This window comes from Lolium perenne, chromosome 1 (assembly GCF_019359855.2).
Source record: "Lolium perenne isolate Kyuss_39 chromosome 1, Kyuss_2.0, whole genome shotgun sequence".
Classification (NCBI taxonomy): Eukaryota; Viridiplantae; Streptophyta; class Magnoliopsida; order Poales; family Poaceae; genus Lolium; species Lolium perenne.
In genome coordinates, this window is record NC_067244.2 from 76,708,548 (window position 1) to 76,732,922 (window position 24,375).

Genomic DNA, 24,375 nt, shown 5'->3' on the forward strand with positions numbered 1-24,375 from the left:
CATGAGAACAGGTTGGTGCTTCTGGTGCTCGGTGTCCTGGCTGTTCTCCTCGGATTCAAGACTACAATTCTGCTCCGGGCAGTGCCTCGCCGTGCCTCCGGCTGGTGTCCTTGGTGTCGAACAACGGCGGTCTGCACTACTGCGCTCGCGCTTAGTGCAGTGTTGTAATTCGTTCTGTGTGTACCCTTGTATCTTTCTTGCCGTGGTGTGCGTGGTGTGGTGTCCTGTTGTAACTCCTGGCCGGTTGATGGCTTTGTTAATTCAAAGCTGGGCTTTCGAGCCTTCTGTTTAAAAAAAAAAATTATTTATGCTCAAAGCCTCGCTGATACTTACAATAAAACAACATAACATAGGATATCCACATATTTTATTTCGAGAAACACCCATGCTTATTTACTAGGTCGATTAACTGAATAATATGGAGACTTGCATGGGCCTTTATTGCCTTTGGCCAATAAAATTAGCCAATCTTGGGAATTTTCGCCACCGTGTCGACCCAGATGCGCACACGGCTCTCATCGATAGAATGCGTCACTATTGATCCCACCGCAACAACTTGGACGTTGAGGTCTGGTCGATCTGCTTTGATCTTTTGCTCCGCCTCCTTGATCGTACGCCCGACTAGCTCAGGCCATTCCATCTTGGGAGCGTCGCATGACTTGCTCATGTTGGAAATGGAACTTGGAAAACACCTGTAAGTAGTAGAGCTTTATGGTCAATATCGGTGAATTGCTTGTCTGTTATTAACAGTTGACCATGCTGATCCTGTTTTAGCCACAGGCTTGAAGTTGACCCAGCAGCTGTTCTGTACCTTATTATGAGGCTTGTAGTTTTAATTTGTAGGAATTTGTAACTTAATAATCTCATAGCATAAAAAGAGAACAATATGAAATTATGAGATATGCTAAACCGAAGAACAATAAAATGACAAGAATTTCCAAAAAGAGCAGAGATGGAGGAATGAGATTGTACTTACCACCAGCTCGATGTTTCTATATGTGATTCATCGTCTTTAAGCACCTGCCTTCTTTCAATACGTAGGGTGTGTGTGTGGATGAAGATGTCTTGGCTTGTATTTATAGGCACTCAAACTGGGCATGATTCAAAGCCGTGCGTGCGCACGCTTCGCATCGCAGCCATATCTTCATGTGCCTGTGAGGATATTGTTATTGTCAACAGTTTGGACCCCGCAAAAAAAAACAGTTTGGACCCCGCAATCCAGCGCACGTTGATGTGTGCGTATACGAGAGTTTGATCAAAACCTTAGGGCAAGATGCATACAGCCCTCCAAATCCAAACGAACTATAGGAAAAAGACACAATACAAATAATTATCTCAGAAACTACAAAGGCGTCTATCGTGATAGCGTACCAATTCGTAGATTACACTGTCATCCATACTGAATAAAAATATCTATCACCGTGTCTTTCAACCATGTAGATACCTCCATAAACATGTTACGATGCTCGACATGATGTAGTATGTAGAGACAACCCGGTAGATTACCTGCATAAGAGAAAAACTTTTATCATTAAAAATCTTTTCGTCTATACATAGCCATAGCGAACAAATAACGGAAAATGGTTCCACCCTAATATAAGTAGATTAAACCTATGATCCACGTCATTAAGCCAATTACCGAATATATTTGCAATGTTGTTGGTATAAGGTAGAACCTATCAGATAACAGACCATATAGATCTAGCAAATTTGCACCGTAAGAATAAGTGTTTCCATGGTCTCATCCTAATGACAAAAGACGCATTTTTTTTTACTTCCATGCTAATTGCGTTTTGCAAGGTTGTCATTAGTGAGGATTACTCCTCAATGAAGATACCACGAAATGTTTTTAAAATATTTTAGCAGAATCTTCATCTTTCAGTTTTTTTGTTATTATCTACCGGCATATCTGGCTATATTAAAGCTTTGTACTTAGAATTCAACGAGAATTTACCATTCTCATGCAAATTTCGTCGAAACTCATCAACTCCATGGGTCAACTGGACTAAAGCGAGACGTTGTAGCAACACATTCCAAGATGCAAGCCTAGAACTAATGATATCTCTTCTAAATTATACTTTCCTAACTGCAATGCATTCATAAATTTATTCTTACTTGAAGCATATTTCTTTCACATTATAGGTGAAGTCTCGGTAATACTAACAAAACTATTTGCAGTAGCATGGAACTGTTTATAACAAGATATGGTGAAAATACATGAGTATAGCGGTTTGTTGCTGCTGTTCGCCTTCTTAACTTCTTGATTTGTTTTATGCAATTTTAATACTAAGACAATTTAGCATCGGTACGTTTGTGTCTAAATGTGTCTGACAGTAGCACCACACATATATTTTGCCTAGTAAAAATAAAATCAGCTCGATCGGTAAGATAATTAAGACGATGCAACTAAGCAGATCGACCACGTGTTTCCTTCTATTATTATTAACAAATATAGGATTGATACATTTGGACATTAGCAGAATACACCGGTCCCTGTTGCTTCCCTTAAATAGAAATAAAATACTAGCACCTAAGATCTTGTTGCACTACAACTGTTCTTGCCGAGTTCTCACTTAGGAGTGTGCCCAACATGCAGGACATGTTAAGGAGAATTTTGAACTTGCAGCAATTCCCACAATAGTTACATCGTTGATAGCTTGATAAAAATAGCTAGGGGGTCATTTACAATTTCTTTTGAAGATATAAACCATAGGCAATTTATGGGTTTCTTGACGAACAAATAAACTTACCACCGATCCTCTAGTGAGATTGTCCTGGAATCGTGAAAAGCAATCCTTCATTGGCAGGCAATATGATAAATATCTTGGGTATGGTCTTCGAGAGTAGCATTTCCGTGACACCTATCATCCCACAACTTGATATCTGAGCCACACTCGATAGAGTCCTACCAGTGCATCTATAGGGAGACCCAAAAGCTTTTGAGAGTTCATTCATACATTTCTACTAGTAATTTTCGTAATTTCATAAAGTTGGCGGTGGGTGTAATAATGTAGAACATAATTTGACGTAATTGGGAAAGCGCGAGTCATGTGGAGTGTTACGCAAGTCGGTGCTGACCTACGTGTTTGCTCTGATTACAATGATTGTAAAAGCATTATTACCTAATTAATAAAGCTAACAGATTCCCCTAAAAAGAGTTCAAATGAGGTCTTATACACATTTGGGACTACTATAACCAACTACCATGAGTCATAGCAAAAATTTGTCACAGTTTACCACCTATATAATAATCTATGCACATAACACAACCACAGAATTAACTACAATAGCATGGGACCATGGAACTAGACAATCAGGAACTTCATGACCATCATGCGATAGTCACAACCACAAGAGATGTCGACCATGGTCGTTGATCCAATGTCAAATTTCGTACCGAGGGTTCTCCGCCACCGCACACCTCCTCTAGCATCTTTCCAACTACCCCCGCCACTCAGCCACCGGATCCGGCTCACCGGCCTCTAGATCTTCCTCCGTCTCGGTTTAACAGGCACACACGTAATTCAAAAAACTGCTTTGACCATTAGTTTGGTCAATAAAATATAAAATATGAAATATATTTAAAAATATATATCATTTGAAACCTTTTTTGAATACGAATCTAATGGTATAAATTTTGCAGACATATAATTTATATTTTATTGACCAAATTAATGGTCAAACTTTTCATAAACTACGTGCGTGCCTGTTAATCTGAGATGGAGGGAGTACCATTTTTCATATTCTCAAATCTACCCCTTTCCCTATTCCCCACTTTCTCGTGCCACTCTGCTAGCCAAAATGTGGCCGATGAACTCATCTAACCCGTGTCTGAGGAGCTTCATCCTCTTCATTGTTGAATAGAGTGCCCACATCCGAGCCGCGCCACATGTAAGTGGCCTCCGCCACGGCATGTGCGTACGGTGTTGCTCGTAGGCCTCCATAGTAGCATGGCGCGGGGTGATGGAGCTGGCGGACCGCCAAATGCCTTGTCATGTGAGCGATGCATACGTAGGAAGCTCGTGGGTCGCCGCACATGCTATAGCTGGCTGATACGTCTCAAACGTATCTATAATTTCTTATGTTCCATGCTACTTTATTGATGATACTCACATGTTTTATACACACTTTATGTCATATTTATGTATTTTCCGGCACTAACCTATTGACAAGATGCCGAAGAGCCAGTTGTTGTTTTCTGCTGTTTTTGGTTTCAGAAATCCTACAAAGGAAATATCTCGGAATTGGACGAAATCAACGCCCAGGGTCTTATTTTTCCACGAAGCTTCCAGAAGACCGAGGGGGATACGAAGTGGGGCGACGAGGCGCCGCCACACTAGGGCCGCGCGGCCAGGCTAGGGCCCGCGCCGCCCTAGCGTGTGGGGCCCGTGCTGCCCTAGCGTGTGGGGCCCACGTCAGCCCCCCGACTCTGCCCTTCCGCCTACTTAAAGTCTTCGTCGCGAATACCCCAGTACCGAGAGCCACGATACGGAAAACCTTCCAGAGACGCCGCCGCCAATCCTATCTCGGGGGATTCAGGAGATCGCCTCCGACACCCTGCCGGAGAGGGGAATCATCTCCCGGAGGACTCTTCATCGCCATGATCGCCTCCGGAGTGATGTGTGAGTAGTTCACCCCTAGACTATGGGTCCATAGCAGTAGCTAGATGGTTGTCTTCTCCTCATTGTGCTATCATTGTCGGATCTTGTGAGCTGCCTAACATGATCAAGATCATCTATTTATAATGCTACATGTTGCGTTTGTTGGGATCCGATGAATATGGTATACTATGTTATGTTGATTATCAATCTATCATCTATGTGTTGTTTATGATCTTTCATGCTCTCCGTTGCTAGTAGAGGCTCTGGCCAAGTCGTTACTTGTAACTCCAAGGGGGAGTATTTATGCTCGATAGTGGGTTCATGCCTCCATTAAATCTGGGATAGTGACAGAAAGTTCTAAGGTTGTGGATGTGCTGTTGCCACTAGGGATAAAACATCAATGCTTTGTCTAAGGATATTTGTGTTGATTACATTACGCACCATACTTAATGCAATTGTCTGTTGTTTGCAACTTAATACTGGAAGGGGTGCGGATGCTAACCCGAAGGTGGACTTTTTAGGCATAGATGCATGCTGGATAGCGGTCTATGTACTTTGTCGTAATGCCCAATTAAATCTCACACTACTCATCATAATATGTATGTGCATTATCATGCCATCTTTATTTGTCAATTGCCCAACTGTAATTTGTTCACCCAACATGCTATTTCTTATCGGAGAGACACCACTAGTGAACTGTGGACCTTGGTCCATTCTTTACATCGAATACAATCTACTGCAATACTTGTTCTACTGTTCTCTGCAAACATCATCTTCCACACTATACATATAATCCTTTGTTACAGCAAGCCGGTGAGATTGACAACCTCACTGTCACGTTGGGGCAAAGTATTTTGGTTGTGTTGTGCAGGTTCCAAGTTGGCGCCGGAATCCCTGGTGTTGCGCCGCACTACACTCCGCCGCCATCAACCTTCAACGTGCTTCTTGGCTCCTACTGGTTCGATAAACCTTGGTTTCTTACTAAGGGAAAACTTGCTGCTGTACGCATCACACCTTCCTCTTGGGGTTCCCAACGTACGCGTGTTGTACGCGTATCAAGCTCTTTTTCTGGCACCGTTGCCGGGGAGATCAAGACACGCTGCAAGGGGAGTCTCCACTTCCAATTTCTTTACTTTGTTTTTGTCTTGCTTTATTTTATTTACTGCTTTGTTTGCTGCATTATATCAAAATACAAAAATAAATTAGTTACTTGTTTTACTTTATTTACTATCTTGTTTGCGTTCTCCATATTAAAAACACAAAAAAATTAGTTACTTCTATTTACTTTACTTATTTCATCATGTTTCCTCCTAAGTTTACTCTTAAGGATGTACCGGTAGGAAGAGGGTCTATCATTGGAAAAGATAATATAGAAGATTTTTTCACTCATATTAGTACGGTTGAAGATTTTGAAGATAGACACTTGGTAGAACTTGCTCCTACTTATGAAATTGCTGCTGCTTCTTTAGTACACATGTTAGAAGCTAGATTTGTTAATCTCAATCCCGTAATACAACATATGTTTCTTACACTAGGTGATATGGAAGAAGGAGAAAAGAAAGATTTTGTCTTATAAACCCTTCTTAAAGAATTTGGTGATGTAGCAAGAAAAGCTAGAAAAGTCTTTACTAAATATAATATGCTTGGCTCTTATACCAACTTTGCTAGCACCCTTGAAAAGATGGAAAAAGATAGACAAAAGTACACTAATAAAGTTAATTATGAGGGGAATAATAAAACATCAATACCTTGCAAGCTCTTAGGGATGTGCGAAGCACTAGAAAAGAATTTTGATTGGATTGTTCCTGAAAATTTGTTTGATGAGAGTAGCAAGCCTAAGAGTAATGAAGAAGGAGCCTCTGAAACTTACATAGAAAAGATACAATGCATAGTTGAGAAGACTCCAACCCCTGATGTTGATGCTTCATCTCTTGATAACACTTGATACACACTTTCTGCGCCTAGCTGAAAGGCGTTAAAGAAAAGCGCTTATGGGAGACAACCCATGATTTTACTTCTGCACTTTTGTTTTATATTTGAGTCTTGGAAGTTGTTACTACTGTAGCAACCTCTCCTTATCTTTATTTTATTGCATTGTTGTGCCAAGTAAAGTCTTTGATAGTAAGGTTCATACTAGACTTGGATTACTGCGCAGAAACAGATTTCTTGCTGTCACGAATTTGAGTAGTATTCTCTGTAGGTAACTCAGAAAAATCTTCCAATTTACGTGAGTAATCCTCAGATATGCACGCAACTTTCATTCAATTTGAGCATTTTCATCTGAGCAAGTCTAGTGCCCCAGAAAAATTCGTCTTTACGGACTGTTCTGTTTTGACAGATTCTGCCTTTTATTTCGCATTGCCTGTTTTGCTATGTTTGATGGATTTCTTTATTCCATTAACTTTCAGTAGCTTTGTGCAATATCCAGAAGTGTTAAGAATGATTATGTCACCTCTGAACATGTGAATTTTGGATTATGCACTAACCCTCTAATGAGTTTGTTTCGAGTTTGGTGTGGAGGAAGTTTTCAAGGATCAAGAGAGGAGGATGATACAATATGATCAAGGAGAGTGAAAGCTCTAAGCTTGGGGATGCCCCCGTGATCATCCCTGCATATTTCAAGAAGACTCAAGCATCTAAGCTTGGGGATGCCTTGGGCATGCCCTTCTTCATCGACAACATTATCAGGTTCCTCTAGTGAAACTATATTTTTATTCCGTCACATCTTATGTGCTTTACTTGGAGCGTCTGTTTGTTTTTGTTTTTGTTTGTTTGAATAAAATTGGATCCTAGCATTCATTGTGTGGGAGAGAGACATGCTCCGCTGTTGCATATGAACACATATGTTCTTAGCTTTATTCTTAATGTTCATGGCGAAGGTTGAAACTGCTTCGTTAATTGTTATATGGTTGGAAACAGAAAATGCTACATGTGGTAATTGGTATAATATCTTGAATAATGTGATACTTGGCAATTGTTGTGCTCATATAGATCATGTTTAAGCTCTTGCATCATATACTTTGCACCTATTAGTGAAGAAATACATAGAGCTTGCTAAAATTTGGTTTGCATGATTGGTCTCCCTAAGGTCTAGATATTTTCTGGTAAGGGTTTGAGCAACAAGGAGGACAATGTAGAGTCTTATAATGCTTGCAATACGTTCTTATGTAAGTTTTGCTGTACCGGTTCATACTTGTGTTTGCTTCAAACAACCTTGCTAGCCTAAGCCTTGCATTGAGAGGGAATACTTCTCATGCATCCAAATCCTTGAACCAAAAACTATGCCATTTGTGTCCACCATACCTACCTACTACATGGCATTTTCTGTCATTCCAAAGTAAATTGCTTGAGTGCTACCTTTAAACAATTCAAAAGTTATTACCTCTTATTTGTGTCAATGTTTTATGGCTCATGAGGAAGTATGTGGTGTTTATATTTCAATCTTGTTGGGCAACTTTCACCAATTGACTAGTGGCTTCATCCGCTTATCCAATAATTTTGCAAAAAGAGCTGGCAATGGGGTTCCCAACCCCAATTAATTAACTTTCATAATTTTACAAATAGACACTCCTCCATGGTATGTGATTGTTGGACGGCACCCGAGGATTCGGTTAGCCATGGCTTGAGAAAGCAAAGGTGGGGAGGAGTGTCATCTAAATAAAACTAAAATAAAAAGATACTCCTTCATGGTATGAGATTGTTGGCAGGCACCTGAGGATTCGGTTAGCCATGGTTTGTGAAAGCAAAGGTTGGAAGGAGTGTCACCCAAAAATAAAAAATTTCATGGGAGCCGCTCTTTGAAAGTCTGCCTGGCAAGGGGGTTAGAGTGCCCACTACCATTCATTGACAACAACAAACACCTCTTAAAACTTTACTTTTATTCTCTCTCTATGTTTTCAAAATAAAAGCTCTAGCACAAATATAGCAATCCATGCTTCCCTCTGCGAAGGGCCATTCTTTTACTTTTATGTTGAGTCAGTTTACCCACTTCTTTCTATCTTAGAAGCAAACACCTGTGTGAACTATGCATTGATTCTTACATGTTTGCATATTTGCATTCATCGTATTACTTTATGTTGACAACTATCCATGAGATATACATGTTACAAGTTGAAAGCAACCGCTGAAACTTAAATCTTCCTTTGTGTTACTTCAATGCCTTTACTTTGAATCTATTGCTTTATGAGTTAACTCTTATGCAAGACTTATTGATGCTTGTCTCGCAAGTACTATTCATGAAAAGTCTTTGCTATATGGTTCAGTTGTTTAACCATTATCTTTACCATTGCTTTGGATCGCTGCATTCATTACATATGCTTACAATAGTATTGATCAAGATTATGATAGCATGTCACTTCAGAAATTATTTATATTATCGTTTACCTACTCGAGGACGAGCAGGAACTAAGCTTGGGGATGCTTGATACGTCTCAAACGTATCTATAATTTCTTATGTTCCATGCTACTTTATTGATGATACGCACATGTTTTATACACACTTTATGTCATATTTATGCATTTTCCGGCACTAACCTATTGACAAGATGCCGAAGAGCCAGTTGTTGTTTTCTGCTATTTTTGGTTTCAGAAATCCTACAAAAGAAATATTCTCGGAATTGGACGAAATCAATGCCCAGGGTCTTATTTTTCCACGAAGCTTCCAGAAGACCGAGGGGGATACGAAGTGGGCGACGAGCCGCCGCCACACTAGGGCCGCGCGGCCAGGCTAGGGCCCGCGCCGCCCTAGCGTGTGGGGCCCACGTCAGCCCCCCGACTCTGCCCTTCCGCCTACTTAAAGCCTTCGTCGCGAATACCCCAGTACTGAGAGCCACGATACGGAAAACCTTCCAGAGACGCCGCCGCCGCCAATCCCATCTCGGGGGATTCAGGAGATTGCCTCCGGCACCCTGCCAGAGAGGGAAATCATCTCTCAGAGGACTCTTCATCGCCATGATCGCCTCCGGAGTGATGTGTGAGTAGTTCACCCCTGGACTATGGGTCCATAGCAGTAGCTAGATGGTTGTCTTCTCCTCATTGTGCTATCATTGTCGGATCTTGTGAGCTGCCTAACATGATCAAGATCATCTATTTGTAATGCTACATGTTGCGTTTGTTGGGATCCGATGAATATGGTATACTATGTTATGTTGATTATCAATCTATCATCTATGTGTTGTTTATGATCTTTCATGCTCTCCGTTGCTAGTAGAGGCTTTGGCCAAGTCGTTACTTGTAACTCCAAGGGGGAGTATTTATGCTCGATAGTGGGTTCATGCCTCCATTAAATCTGGGATAGTGACAGAAAGTTCTAAGGTTGTGGATGTGCTGTTGCCACTAGGGATAAAACATCAATGCTTTGTCTAAGGATATTTGTGGTGATTACATTACGCACCATACTTAATGCAATTGTCTGTTGTTTGCAACTTAATACTGGAAGGGGTGCGGATGCTAACCCGAAGGTGGACTTTAGGCATAGATGCATGCTGGATAGCGGTCTATGTACTTTGTCGTAATGCCCAATTAAATCTCACACTACTCATCATAATATGTATGTGCATTGTCATGCCATCTTTATTTGTCAATTGCCCAACTGTAATTTGTTCACCCAACATGTTATTTCTTATCGGAGAGACACCACTAGTGAACTGTGGACCCCGGTCCATTCTTTACATCGAATACAATCTACTGCAATACTTGTTCTACTGTTCTCTGCAAACATCATCTTCCACACTATACATCTAATCCTTTGTTACAGCAAGCCGGTGAGATTGACAACCTCACTGCCACGTTGGGGCAAAGTATTTTGGTTGTGTTGTGCAGGTTCCACGTTGGCGCCGGAATCCCTGGTGTTGCGCCGCACTACACTCCGCCGCCATCAACCTTCAACGTGCTTCTTGGCTCCTACTGGTTCGATAAACCTTGGTTTCTTACTGAGGGAAAACTTGCTGTTGTACGCATCACACCTTCCTCTTGGGGTTCCTAACTGACGCGTGATGTACGCGTATCACTGGCAGCCTCCTTCTCCGGCTCGCGTGGGGTGGGGCGAGCACTCGTCGTAGCCGAGCAGGACAGGGGATCTTTGCGGCAGCCCTCTGCACCTCGTATGTCACCATCATGATCGGCAAGGTGAACCGTGCAAACTGGCTTCGCAAGGTGGATGACCTAGGTCGGGAGCGGTTGGAGGAGGGCCTGGGCCATTCCTAGGAGATCGACGCTCACGAGGCAGAGGATTCTGATGAGTACCACCAGCTTCTCCTCGTCTTGGACTACGATGACGAAAAGGAGTTAGATCATCGATGTCGCCACCTCCTACATGGCCCATGTGAAGTACCTGGTGGCCTTATTAGTTAGGTTTAGGGTTCCGGAGTAGCTAGTTGATCTAGTTTCGAACCACATATGTTAAATATATCAACTCGATTTGTGTGCTGATATATATACTAGCTAAATAGAAATACCCGTGCGTTGCTACTGAAAATACAAAAAAAGATGTATTCATTAACTGTTTCAAGCATGTCACTTTGTGTGTCCACTACGTCTTACTCGCGCTTCAACCTGCATTGTCGATCATGCACCCGTTGCAACTTGTTACAGACTTTTCTCTATAATAAATCCTAATAAATCCCTGACATCAGATAATCAATTGGATTTATCTAATTTATGAATATTTCTCATAATCTAGTTCATTCAAACTGTTAATCCTAATTAACATGTAAGCACACGGTTCATCGTATTTGACAAAAAAAAATTCTACTCCCTCCGAACAATAATAAGTGTCGGGATTTAATACTAGTTCACCTCGCTAGCCGTTATTTCCTTCCCCTTCCTGTGAGATACTTATGATATTTTCTCTTGTCACATGAACAAACGACGACGAACATGTATGGCCTTCAGCTAGACGTGCATTTACAAAGCTAGCTATCACCGTAACTAATCATTCCACCTGATGTGCACGTAGAAAATAGCAGGAACACACACGTCCGCCCGCGGCTGTGATCATTCTGGCGAGACAGCGCACATACAGAAGTGGCCGATTGATACGAGATGCCCAGTACAAAACGCTACTTCGATGCATGTGCTGAGTGCTTCAATGCAAAGTGCGCTAGTTCCATGCATGTGTAATGTGCTGGCTAATGTGTTGGCTAATACGTGAGGAGCCGATAGATCGAACCACGTGTTTTTTTCCCGTTTTCGTTAAGCCAGAACATGGCTAAAACTGCCGAACAGGTAGCTCAGTTAGCGACCTGTTTCAATTTATAATAGTAGTAAAGATGATGAACTCGTTTGCTTATCTGTGTTAAAAAGCAGCGTAAACAGTTTTTCTAAAATCTGCACTATCTACTCTAGCAGATCAATTGTCATACACTACAGGAAACGGATAAAGTGCCGATGGCCATCCACTGTGCTGACGGCTAAATATCGGGGCTGTCGGCACAGGGGCCGTTCCGGCCAGACCAGCAGGCAAGCTGTCGACACGTGAAGGCCTTTGCCGACAGTAACCGTCGGTATAGTTTTCATCGTCGGCACAACCTCTCCGCCGTGACGGCTAGGTAACAATGTTAGGTCTGTGCCAAAGGAAAAGCCGTCGGTATAGCTATTTTCTATTTACAACATTAATTTTAGAAAAATCATAAGTAAATTATTATAATTTAGAAAATTACAAATAATATATCAAAAATTTCAGCAAACTAAGATCTATCTTGGCAAAATATCAAACTTGGAATATTGCAAATATCTCAAAAAACCTTTTCAAAATGAGCTATCATGTGCGGTGTTTCATGGCTTTCACACCTAACGACGCATAGTTTGTGATAATGTGCCCAAATCATGCACACATGTGCATCTTGGGATGATGAACAATGTTGCACGAGGAAGCTTTCATTTTCGCCGCACCAAAAACTATTTTCCATTTTCTGTGTCACAAAAACGGAGTGTTTGGTGAAGCAACCACCAAATAAAAGTTTCACAATAGTACCATCCCATTTTTCAAAAATACTAGACCACCTTAAATACACGATGTCCTAACTAGGGTATCTGAAACATTTCCATCCACCCCTCGTGAAAAAGACAAATTCCAGCCAAGTCAGAAGGAAGTCGGTCAGATTTGAACTACATGTACATGATCTAATGCTCGTGATTTTTTCCGAAAAATAATTTTTAGGTTCACAATGTGCTATTTCATCAGAGATCTATTGCAATTTTAGCGAGGCTCATCCGTAAGCTAAGAATCTTCATGCCCGCCGTTTTGATCACAGTTTGAAGCGGGCATAAGAAATTCAAAAACGATCAAAACAATGAAAACCTTCACGTGGTGTCATATTATGTGACACAGTTGAAAGGAAAAATATCAAACTTGTAATATTGCAAATATCTCAAAAAACCTTCTTAGAAATGAGCTATGATGTTTGATGTTTCATGGCTTTTAGGCCGAACGACCAATGTTATGGCACAGTTTGTGATAATGTGCCCATAAAGTGCACACACGTGCAAATGGGGATGGCGAATAATTTTGCAAGAGAAAGATTCCCTTTCGTCGCACCAAAAATCTATTTTTCATTTTCCGAGCCCCAAAAATGTGATGTTTTGTGAAGTAACCACCAAATGAAACTTTCACAATAGTACCACCCCATTTTTTAAAAATACTAGACAACCTTAAATGCACAATTTCCTAACCGGGGTATCTCAAATTTTTTTATCCACCCATCGTGAAAAAGACAAATTCCTGCCAAATCGGTAGGAAGTTGGTCAGATTTGAACTATAGGTACATGAACTAATTGTCATTATTTTTTTGGAAAAGTCATTTTTGAGTTCAAAATATGATATAGATGTCATATTTTGATTCCTCTCATTTTCCTGATCGATTTAGACATATTATTTGTAAAATTATGATTTACAGATTTAAAGATATTAATTATTCCATATTAAATAGGAAAGTACAAATAATAAAATAATTTTATTGTCATTTGAATTCAACATTAATATTAGTTACTTATTGTAGTTTACATAAGTAATTGTTTGAAATTCAAAAAATAAAGATGTGCAACATCAAGGGATAGGGTTAATATGATTGATATGTTAGTATTATCAACAATATGTCATTTCTTTCACAGAAGCTCATCCGGAAGAAACAGAGAAGTTAAGCGTGCTACGGCTGGAATAATGTGAGTCTGAGTGAATGAACGAGAAGTTTGACCACGAGTGCAATGTGACCTAATATTAAGTGTAGTTAGAATTAAAATGATCCATGTGAGAGATTAAAATAATTAATTAAAAAAATCGAGTCAGAATTGCCAAACGGCCACAGGATGTTGTGCCGACAGCTAGCTTATATTGTGCCAATGACGGGGGGGTCATCAGCACAGGGCTGTACCGACGGCATGGCCGCCGTCGGAACCTTGATTAGTTTCCGTAGTGATACTGCATAATAGACAAGGCACGACACAACAATTTATGCTCTCGAGCGTGCTCCTTCCATCCACCACAAATAAGTGTATGATTTAGTTTTATTTTAATTTAAATTTTATTAACTTTAACCAATTTTTTTTGGAGAAAATCTCTAGGATTCTAAATTAATATCGCTAGGTTCATCTTGCTATGTAGTTCAATAATATAGTATTTTGATATTATAATACCTTCATCCCAAGTTTTAAGGCTTATATCTTTTTTTGAAAGTTAAATCAAATAAAGTTTGATCAATGTTTTTAAACAAAATATATGATAAAATATAATATTTGTAGATATCATATGAAAATATATTTCATTATCTATATAATGATGTTGATTTTGTATTTTGCATGTTAAATTTTTTTGATAAAAAATTAATTAAACTTTATATAGTTAAATTTCTGAAAAAATAAGCCTTAAGATGGAGGTAGTATATGTTGCTATTTTATTTAAAAAGTAAACAAAACTAGTAATAACGTACGTTTATTGGTGGACGACTAGGAGAAGTATGCGTGTAAGCCTTTTGACTCATTATAGTGGGGAATAACATAGAGTAGTAAAATGCACATGTTACTACTTTATGTTACCACCTTCATAGTGGTTAGTAACATCAAAGTAGTATCATAGATCTATGAATTAATTAGCTTGTAGACTCATTGTATCTTGAAAGGTGTGATATTACAGTAACTAGCTATGTTACTCAATCATCTTCTCTACTCTTTAATTTACTGCCACATAAATAAATTTGCTGAGTTGGACACTTAGTTACTACTAGTCAAGTTACTTTCACTATGATTCACTATGAGTAGTCTTACTGCAACCACACCTTCCTGCCCAGGTGACGGAGGGGTGCTTTTTTGAATATATTTTTTGGCCCAGAAACTCTCGTAGTCACGGCCATGCATGCATGTTGATGCGTGGAACGATATCAGATTTGACAACGAAACCTTATCATTTAGTTATGTATCGACATCATACCGGATAAGTTCAAGAAAAACAGCCTCCTCGCTAGGAAAATTCCGATGATGCAGGGAAATGAGTGCACATATATATACATGCTACGAGGAAAATACCACCTGATTTTGTAGATCGGAGGACATGGCCAATTGACCAGGCATCTGCCTAATTCCATTGACTTGGATATGAACCCTTGCTTCGCTGACCCACACAGCTCAAAGCCACGTCTCTTCTTATCCCCAAGCATAAAAGACAAATCCTTAGTGTATCAAGTTGCTGTAGAGGTTTAATTTTTTTTTCCTTGTCAATTCTTTCCAGAAAACTGTGCATACAAGGTTCCATCCTCAATGTGTATACTCCATACACATTTTTTCAAATAAAAGGGCAAAAGATTTAATTCAGGCCCTATCTCTCCCCTCGTTATACCCATTCTACCAGACATGGCAAATGAAGAACAAAATGTGCAGGGCATTTTCGTGAACTCTGCCATTCTGCCAACACACGTTTTAGAATAAAACAAAATAAATTGCAACATATATTTAATTGACATGATGTAATTACTGAAATGTAACAAATAGGTTTAGTTTGAGCGTTTATCTATATTGCACATACTTTTGTTGTTGGTACCAGTTAGCACTTCATTTCCTAGAGTTATCGCGTTGTATTCTATAAGTAGTAAATATTACTAGGACGTATGGTAATTAAATAATGTTTCCTAATGAATGTTCTATGACGTCGAGGGCGTGAATAGGCGGTGTATAAAAACTTCTACTTGGAAGCTAAACTAGGCGGAATAAACTAAACATGTGTTTACTAGTTTAGCTAAGGCCTATCAACTAGGGGTTTGCCTAAGAGCACCAACAACCTATGCTAGCATGATGAGCACAATGTGATAACAAGCTAGGTAAAGCACATCAAGCAAGATAGATATAACAAGGTAAAGCGCATAGGTTAAGGAGCTCGGGTTGAGAAGTAACCGGTGCACGAGGAGACGACGATGTATCCCGAAGTTCACACACTAAGGTGTTACGTCTCCGTCTGGAGCGGTGTGGAGGCACGTGGCACTCCAATGAGCCACTAGGGCCACCCTATTCTCCTCGAGCCTTTCCACCAAAGGAAAGCCTCGATCCACTAAGGAACCTTGGGGTGGTCACCGAACCCTTACACGCTTGGGCAAACGCCAAGTATCGGCTTGAGGCAAATCCACAACGAGGAGGCTCTCAAGTACACGGCCACAAGAGGCTTACAACACACCACCAAGAAAACCAACTCCACCAATGATGCTATGCGCCACAAGAGGCTAACACACTTCACAAAGGCCACAGCGCCATAAAGACCACCACGCCACTAAGACGATGAGATCACTAAGGCTACAAGGCCACAAAGGAGACACGGTGCCACAAGAGGCAACACGGCCACTAAAGGCAAGATGGCCACTTAGGCAAGATGGCCACTAAGGCAAGAATACCACTAAGGATGAACACACACTCTACGAGATCGAAACCCCGGAGAGAACTCAAACCGATGCACCTAATGCAATGGCTAAGAACACCACTAGGATGCCCAAATTCTTCTCTCCCAAATTCCAACAAAGCTAGAAGAAGCTATTGGGGGAATAAGGGAGGAAGAACAAAGAGGAGAAACACCAAGAAACTCCAAGATCTAGATCTAGCAAGATCCCCTCACTTAGAGAGGGATTCAATTGGTGAAGCACTAGATCTAGATCTCATCTCTCCTTTCCCCTAAAAATATGCAACAAATAGTGGGGGGATCAAGAGGAGGAAGCAAGAACCCAAGGTCACAAATGAAGGAGAGAGGATGGAGGGGAAGGGTTGGTTGGGTCGGAGGTGGAAGAGAGGTATATATAGGGGGCCCAGAAATATGACTGTTGGGGCTCAAAAAAGGTCAGATCCGCGCCCAAAGCGGTACTACCGCTTGTCGAAGCGGTACTACCGCTCGCGCGCGAACTGCGCAGAAAACGGTCAGAAAACGGCCCAAATCGGCCCAAAGCGGTACCACAAGCGGTACTACCGCTCGGGCGGTACTACCGGGTCGGTACCGGGTCAATACCGGACTAGATGCATTGTCTCGTAGAGACCAAACCGGTACCTGACCGGTACTACCGCCCTTCCCTTTTTTTTTCTTTAAAATGCGATACGAAAACGGCAATATCTCGAGCTTGGAAACTCCGATTGAGGTGAAACCAATTTTGCCGGAAAGAGGACGACGAGAGATACCACTACACAAGGTGAAAACATGCAAAAGTGTTAGTGATGATTTTCTCATGGTCATAGAGGTGTAACCTCTCAATATGGTATATCGGGAAAATCATCACCCTTGCACATGCAACATGCAATGCATCCGGAATCCGTTTCCGATGAGCTTTAGCTTGTCATGAGAATGAACACAAGATCTAACTTATCTCATGGATAAGAACCAAGAAGAACTAATAAACACGATGCAATGCATGCAAGGTTTGAGCTCTCTCCGATGATGCGACCCACTATCCTATCGAGCACAAACCTTGTCCTTGCGCGTTCTTCTCGAGTCGGCAAGCTCCGTATTCATACTCTTCATACTCTTCATGATTGTACATGCCACCGTCTTCCTTCATCTTGTACGCACGCCACCGTCTTCATTCATCTTTTACGCCGTCTTCTCTCTTCGACACCATCTTCATCATTGTACTCCGTCTTCTCCATCTTACAACCTTAAGTCCAACACATAGCTATGGACTTGACCTAAGATTGATTCTCAATGCAACCGTTAGTCCATAGGGATTGTCATCAATTACCAAAACCACACATGGGGTAATGGAAATGTTCTTTCAATCTCCCCCATTTTGGTAATTGATGACAATCTGTTTGAGAGGGTTTAGATATGGAATTTAGTGAACAACCCAAGTTGAATATTTAGAACAAACTCCCCCATAATATATGCATGTGTGAATGAACTTGAATTTCATTGCATATACCGGCAATTAAAGCCTAGCCGAGTATCCTCTAAATATTCAACCATGCAAAGCAACAAATGCAAGGCATGAAAGGCAAATGCTTAAGAACCAACAAAAGCAATTCCCTTAAACCCTCCAAACTTCTCCCCCATTGGCATCGATTGCCAAAATGGACGAAAGGTTTGGAAGGCCAATATAGTGAGCGTTCCTCCATAAGTTGTGCATTTCTCATAATTGTGAGTGAAATCAAATGCACATATTCAATGACGAATATTCGGAGGAAATCAAACTATATTGAGGATCAAAGATTGCAAGAGGATGTGAAGGTGAGAAAGCTTCAACAAATGAAGCAAGCAATCAATGAACCAAGAAGAAACACAAGCTTAATAAGAGGCAAGTAAAAAAACGAAGCTTGTGCCAAAATTCAAGTATGAGTGCTTGAAGATGCAAATAGGATAAAATGAGCACTCAACCACAATCTTTGTGGAGTCATCAACAAGTCAAATAAGAATGAAGGAATGGACTCCAACAAAGAGGGATATCAAAAGATATGCACCATCTCTTATGTATATAAGTTTCTCTAAGTGGACAACATCACGAAGACGTTTGTCCACAAAGAAACATGCACACACAAGATAGGTACAAGAGAGATAGAGCAAGATATCTAAAACAAGCATGCTCAAGGACTTATCTCATTTTAAGAATCTAAACCAAATATAAGAAATGAGATAACCCACTCCCAAAGAAAGCAAGGTTCCAAATAAACCAAACCCTCAACACTTTTCATGATGGCACAAAAGTACCGAAAAGAAAAGGTTTGTCTTCCAAGGTCAAATCCTTGAAACAAGGGAGTGTTCTAGCAAACATAGGAGAGCTCCCCCAAAATTAGTGCACTATTTAGAATTTTGCATTTGATTACAAAATGCACAAATGCGGGATTATTGCTCAACCATGTTTATCAAAACACTAACAAGGTTCAAGTGAAATAAGGAGATCCAAAAGAAGCAAGGAAGACAAATGGAAGTCTAACCCACAAGGACAAATTCTTGGCAAGAAATGAAGCAATTGAGCACATGAGCCAAGTGTGAGGATGATCCGGAATAATACCACACAATTTATTACCAATTGTCCAAGAACAAGAGGTATTTAGGAAATATCCATATTGTAGATTGTGAGTATGTAAAAGTGTTAGTGATGATTTTCTCATGGTCATAGAGGTGTAACCTCTCAATATGGTATATCGGGAAAATCATCACCCTTGCACATGCAACATGCAATGCATCCGGAATCCGTTTCCGATGAGCTTTAGCTTGTCATGAGAATGAACACAAGATCTAACTTATCTCATGGATAAGAACCAAGAAGAACTAATAAACACGATGCAATGCATGCAAGGTTTGAGCTCTCTCCGATGATGCGACCCACTATCCTATCGAGCACAAACCTTGTCCTTGCGCGTTCTTCTCGAGTCGGCAAGCTCCGTCTTCATACTCTTCATGATTGTACATGCCACCGTCTTCCTTCATCTTGTACGCACGCCACCGTCTTCATTCATCTTTTACGCCGTCTTCTCTCTTCGACACCATCTTCATCATTGTACTCCGTCTTCTCCATCTTACAACCTTAAGTCCAACACATAGCTATGGACTTGACCTAAGATTGATTCTCAATGCAACCGTTAGTCCATAGGGATTGTCATCAATTACCAAAACCACACATGGGGTAATGGAAATGTTGTTTCAATCTCCCCCATTTTGGTAATTGATGACAATCTGTTTGAGAGGGTTTAGATATGGAATTTAGTGAACAACCCAAGTTGAATATTTAGAACAAACTCCCCCATAATATATGCATGTGTGAATGAACTTGAATTTCATTGCATATACCGGCAATTAAAGCCTAGCCGAGTATCCTCTAAATATTCAACCATGCAAAGCAACAAATGCAAGGCATGAAAGGCAAATGCTTAAGAACCAACAAAAGCAATTCCCTTAAACCCTCCAAACTTCTCCCCCATTGGCATCGATTGCCAAAATGGACGAAAGGTTTGGAAGGCCAATATAGTGAGCGTTCCTCCATAAGTTGTGCATTTCTCATAATTGTGAGTGAAATCAAATGCACATATTCAATGACGAATATTCGGAGGAAATCAAACTATATTGAGGATCAAAGATTGCAAGAGGATGTGAAGGTGAGAAAGCTTCAACAAATGAAGCAAGCAATCAATGAACCAAGAAGAAACACAAGCTTAATAAGAGGCAAGTAAAAAAACGAAGCTTGTGCCAAAATTCAAGTATGAGTGCTTGAAGATGCAAATAGGATAAAATGAGCACTCAACCACAATCTTTGTGGAGTCATCAACAAGTCAAATAAGAATGAAGGAATGGACTCCAACAAAGAGGGATATCAAAAGATATGCACCATCTCTTATGTATATAAGTTTCTCTAAGTGGACAACATCACGAAGACGTTTGTCCACAAAGAAACATGCACACACAAGATAGGTACAAGAGAGATAGAGCAAGATATCTAAAACAAGCATGCTCAAGGACTTATCTCATTTTAAGAATCTAAACCAAATATAAGAAATGAGATAACCCACTCCCAAAGAAAGCAAGGTTCCAAATAAACCAAACCCTCAACACTTTTCATGATGGCACAAAAGTACCGAAAAGAAAAGGTTTGTCTTCCAAAGGTCAAATCCTTGAAACAAGGGAGTGTTCTAGCAAACATAGGAGAGCTCCCCCAAAATTAGTGCACTATTTAGAATTTTTCATTTGAATACAAAATGCACAAATGCGGGATTATTGCTCAACCATGTTTATCAAAACACTAACAAGGTTCAAGTGAAATAAGGAGATCCAAAAGAAGCAAGGAAGACAAATGGAAGTCTAACCCACAAGGACAAATTCTTGGCAAGAAATGAAGCAATTGAGCACATGAGCCAAGTGTGAGGATGATCCGGAACAATACCACACAATTTATTACCAATTGTCCAAGAACAAGAGGTATTTAGGAAATATCCATATTGTAGATTGTGAGTATGTAAAAGTGTTAGTGATGATTTTCTCATGGTCATAGAGGTGTAACCTCTCAATATGGTATATCGGGAAAATCATCACCCTTGCACATGCAACATGCAATGCATCCGGAATCCGTTTCCGATGAGCTTTAGCTTGTCATGAGAATGAACACAAGATCTAACTTATCTCATGGATAAGAACCAAGAAGAACTAATAAACACGATGCAATGCATGCAAGGTTTGAGCTCTCTCCGATGATGCGACCCACTATCCTATCGAGCACAAACCTTGTCCTTGCGCGTTCTTCTCGAGTCGGCAAGCTCCGTCTTCATACTCTTCATACTCTTCATGATTGTACATGCCACCGTCTTCCTTCATCTTGTACGCACGCCACCGTCTTCATTCATCTTTTACGCCGTCTTCTCTCTTCGACACCATCTTCATCATTGTACTCCGTCTTCTCCATCTTACAACCTTAAGTCCAACACATAGCTATGGACTTGACCTAAGATTGATTCTCAATGCAACCGTTAGTCCATAGGGATTGTCATCAATTACCAAAACCACACATGGGGTAATGGAAATGTTCTTTCAATCTCCCCCATTTTGGTAATTGATGACAATCTGTTTGAGAGGGTTTAGATATGGAATTTAGTGAACAACCCAAGTTGAATATTTAGAACAAACTCCCCCATAATATATGCATGTGTGAATGAACTTGAATTTCATTGCATATACCGGCAATTAAAGCCTAGCCGAGTATCCTCTAAATATTCAACCATGCAAAGCAACAAATGCAAGGCATGAAAGGCAAATGCTTAAGAACCAACAAAAGCAATTCCCTTAAACCCTCCAAACTTCTCCCCCATTGGCATCGATTGCCAAAATGGACGAAAGGTTTGGAAGGCCAATATAGTGAGCGTTCCTCCATAAGTTGTGCATTTCTCATAATTGTGAGTGAAATCAAATGCACATATTCAATGACGAATATTCGGAGGAAATCAAACTATATTGAGGATCAAAGATTGCAAGAGGATGTGAAGGTGAGAAAGCTTCAACAAATGAAGCAAGCAATCAATGAACCAAGAAGAAACACAAGCTTAATAAGAGGCAAGTAAAAAAACGAAGCTTGTGCCAAAATTCAAGTATGAGTGCTTGAAGATGCAAATAGGATAAAATGAGCACTCAACCACAATCTTTGTGGAGTCATCAACAAGTCAAATAAGAATGAAGGAATGGACTCCAACAAAGAGGGATATCAAAAGATATGCACCATCTCTTATGTATATAAGTTTCTCTAAGTGGACAACATCACGAAGACGTTTGTCCACAAAGAAACATGCACACACAAGATAGGTACAAGAGAGATAGAGCAAGATATCTAAAACAAGCATGCTCAAGGACTTATCTCATTTTAAGAATCTAAACCAAATATAAGAAATGAGATAACCCACTCCCAAAGAAAGCAAGGTTCCAAATAAACCAAACCCTCAACACTTTTCATGATGGCACAAAAGTACCGAAAAGAAAAGGTTTGTCTTCCAAGGTCAAATCCTTGAAACAAGGGAGTGTTCTAGCAAACATAGGAGAGCTCCTCCAAAATTAGTGCACTATTTAGAATTTTGCATTTGAATACAAAATGCACAAATGCGGGATTATTGCTCAACCATGTTTATCAAAACACTAACAAGGTTCAAGTGAAATAAGGAGATCCAAAAGAAGCAAGGAAGACAAATGGAAGTCTAACCCACAAGGACAAATTCTTGGCAAGAAATGAAGCAATTGAGCACATGAGCCAAGTGTGAGGATGATCCGGAACAATACCACACAATTTATTACCAATTGTCCAAGAACAAGAGGTATTTAGGAAATATCCATATTGTAGATTGTGAGTATGTCCAAGATTATCTTCACAACAAGAAAGCATATGGTAAAGTGTGATTTGTTTGAGCAAACATGTCACATAGGAGCAAGATAATCTATAATATCAATTCTATGTGACACAACCTCAAGTGTTCACATTTTCTAGGTTTGTAAGATGCAAAAGGCACAATACTCCCCCATAATGTGATAAAGACATTTTTCGTGCAAGAGGCAAATAAGAACCAAGTGAGATAATTAATGGAAATTATAGGATTTTAATTCATCATGTCGCACATTTTAGGATTGTGAAATGCACAAAGCATATCACTCCCCCAAAAAGGGATAGTCCATTAATTTCTCACATGAGCCAACCACTAAGATATGAACAAGATGCAATAGGCTCAACAAAGAACAATTGTACATGATGTGCCACCCAACATATATAAGAAGCAAGATAAGCAAGTAGGAAGCACAACATACACAATCACATGCAAGGTACAAACCCAACACATGTAAAAGGGGAGCGAGTAACTTTTCAATGTAAAGGAGTTGAGGACTCGTTACCGCAAGGAGGTGCATGGGTAAAGGATGGAAGGAATACAACTTGACTTGAGGAAGTGAGAATGATGAAGATCCCCTAAGTCTTCATGAGCTAGTCAAGCCTCCATGCCCTCCACATGTACCTATTGATCAAATTTTGGCTTGTTGGTCCCCAACCAAGTTGGGTCCTAAGAAGTTAGTCACAATAGGCTTGGCAACCCAAATGGTTCTTTTTGCGAAACCACTTTGAGTGCCAACATATTTGGCAAACACATCGCCAACCTTATCCTTATGTAGAGAATAAGCACCATGGATCAAGATAGGGTTGGATGAGTTACCACTAGTGCAAAAGGAGGAGATGTGGCCCTTCTCACGACATATGTAGCATCTTCTTCTCTTCCCCTTCTTCTCACTTGATTTCTCCACAACGGGAGCCTTGGCTTGATCCTTCTTGGGTAGTGGCCCTTCTTCAAGTTGAGGTAGACCTTGAGCTTGGCCTTGAGGTAGACCATGAGCTCCATCTTGAGACCGCTTCCCTTGTTTCTTCACGCCAAGTGGCTTCTTCTTCAAGGGGCACAATATAACATGATGCCCTTCAATCTTGCACTTGAAGCACACAATCTTGGCGGGGTCCTTCACATGCCCTTGGCCCTTCTTCCACTTGTGCGAGGTGGACTTGTTCTTGTTGTTGGAGTTGAATCCAAGTCCACTCTTGTCATTGGGGAATTGCTTCCCTTCATGACCCTTTACCAAGTCCTTCTTCAAAGAAGTGACTTGGGCCTCGAGCTCTTCGATTTCCCCTACATGGTTAGTAACAACACAAGTACTAGATGAAGTGGAAGCTTTATTGTTAGAGCAACAAGGCAAGGTATGTAATTCACCACAAGATATAGCAATAGCATGGGTGGGTGAATTACTAGCACTAGCACATGGAATTGTAGAACGAGGCATAGAAGGTAGTTCACCACAAGATAAGTCAATATCATGAGTGGGTGA

General features: G+C 40.5%; 1 long non-coding RNA gene across 1 annotated transcript in view; it reads left to right on the plus strand.

Annotated features, from left to right (window-relative positions):
* The first annotated feature begins 360 nt into the window (after positions 1–360).
* LOC127293739 (uncharacterized) overlaps positions 361–24,375 on the plus strand; it is a 49,417-nt gene continuing 25,402 nt past the window's right edge. The window contains exon 1 of the long non-coding RNA XR_007846082.2: positions 361–400. This is a non-coding gene — a long non-coding RNA (uncharacterized lncRNA). The remainder of the gene's footprint in view (positions 401–24,375) is intronic.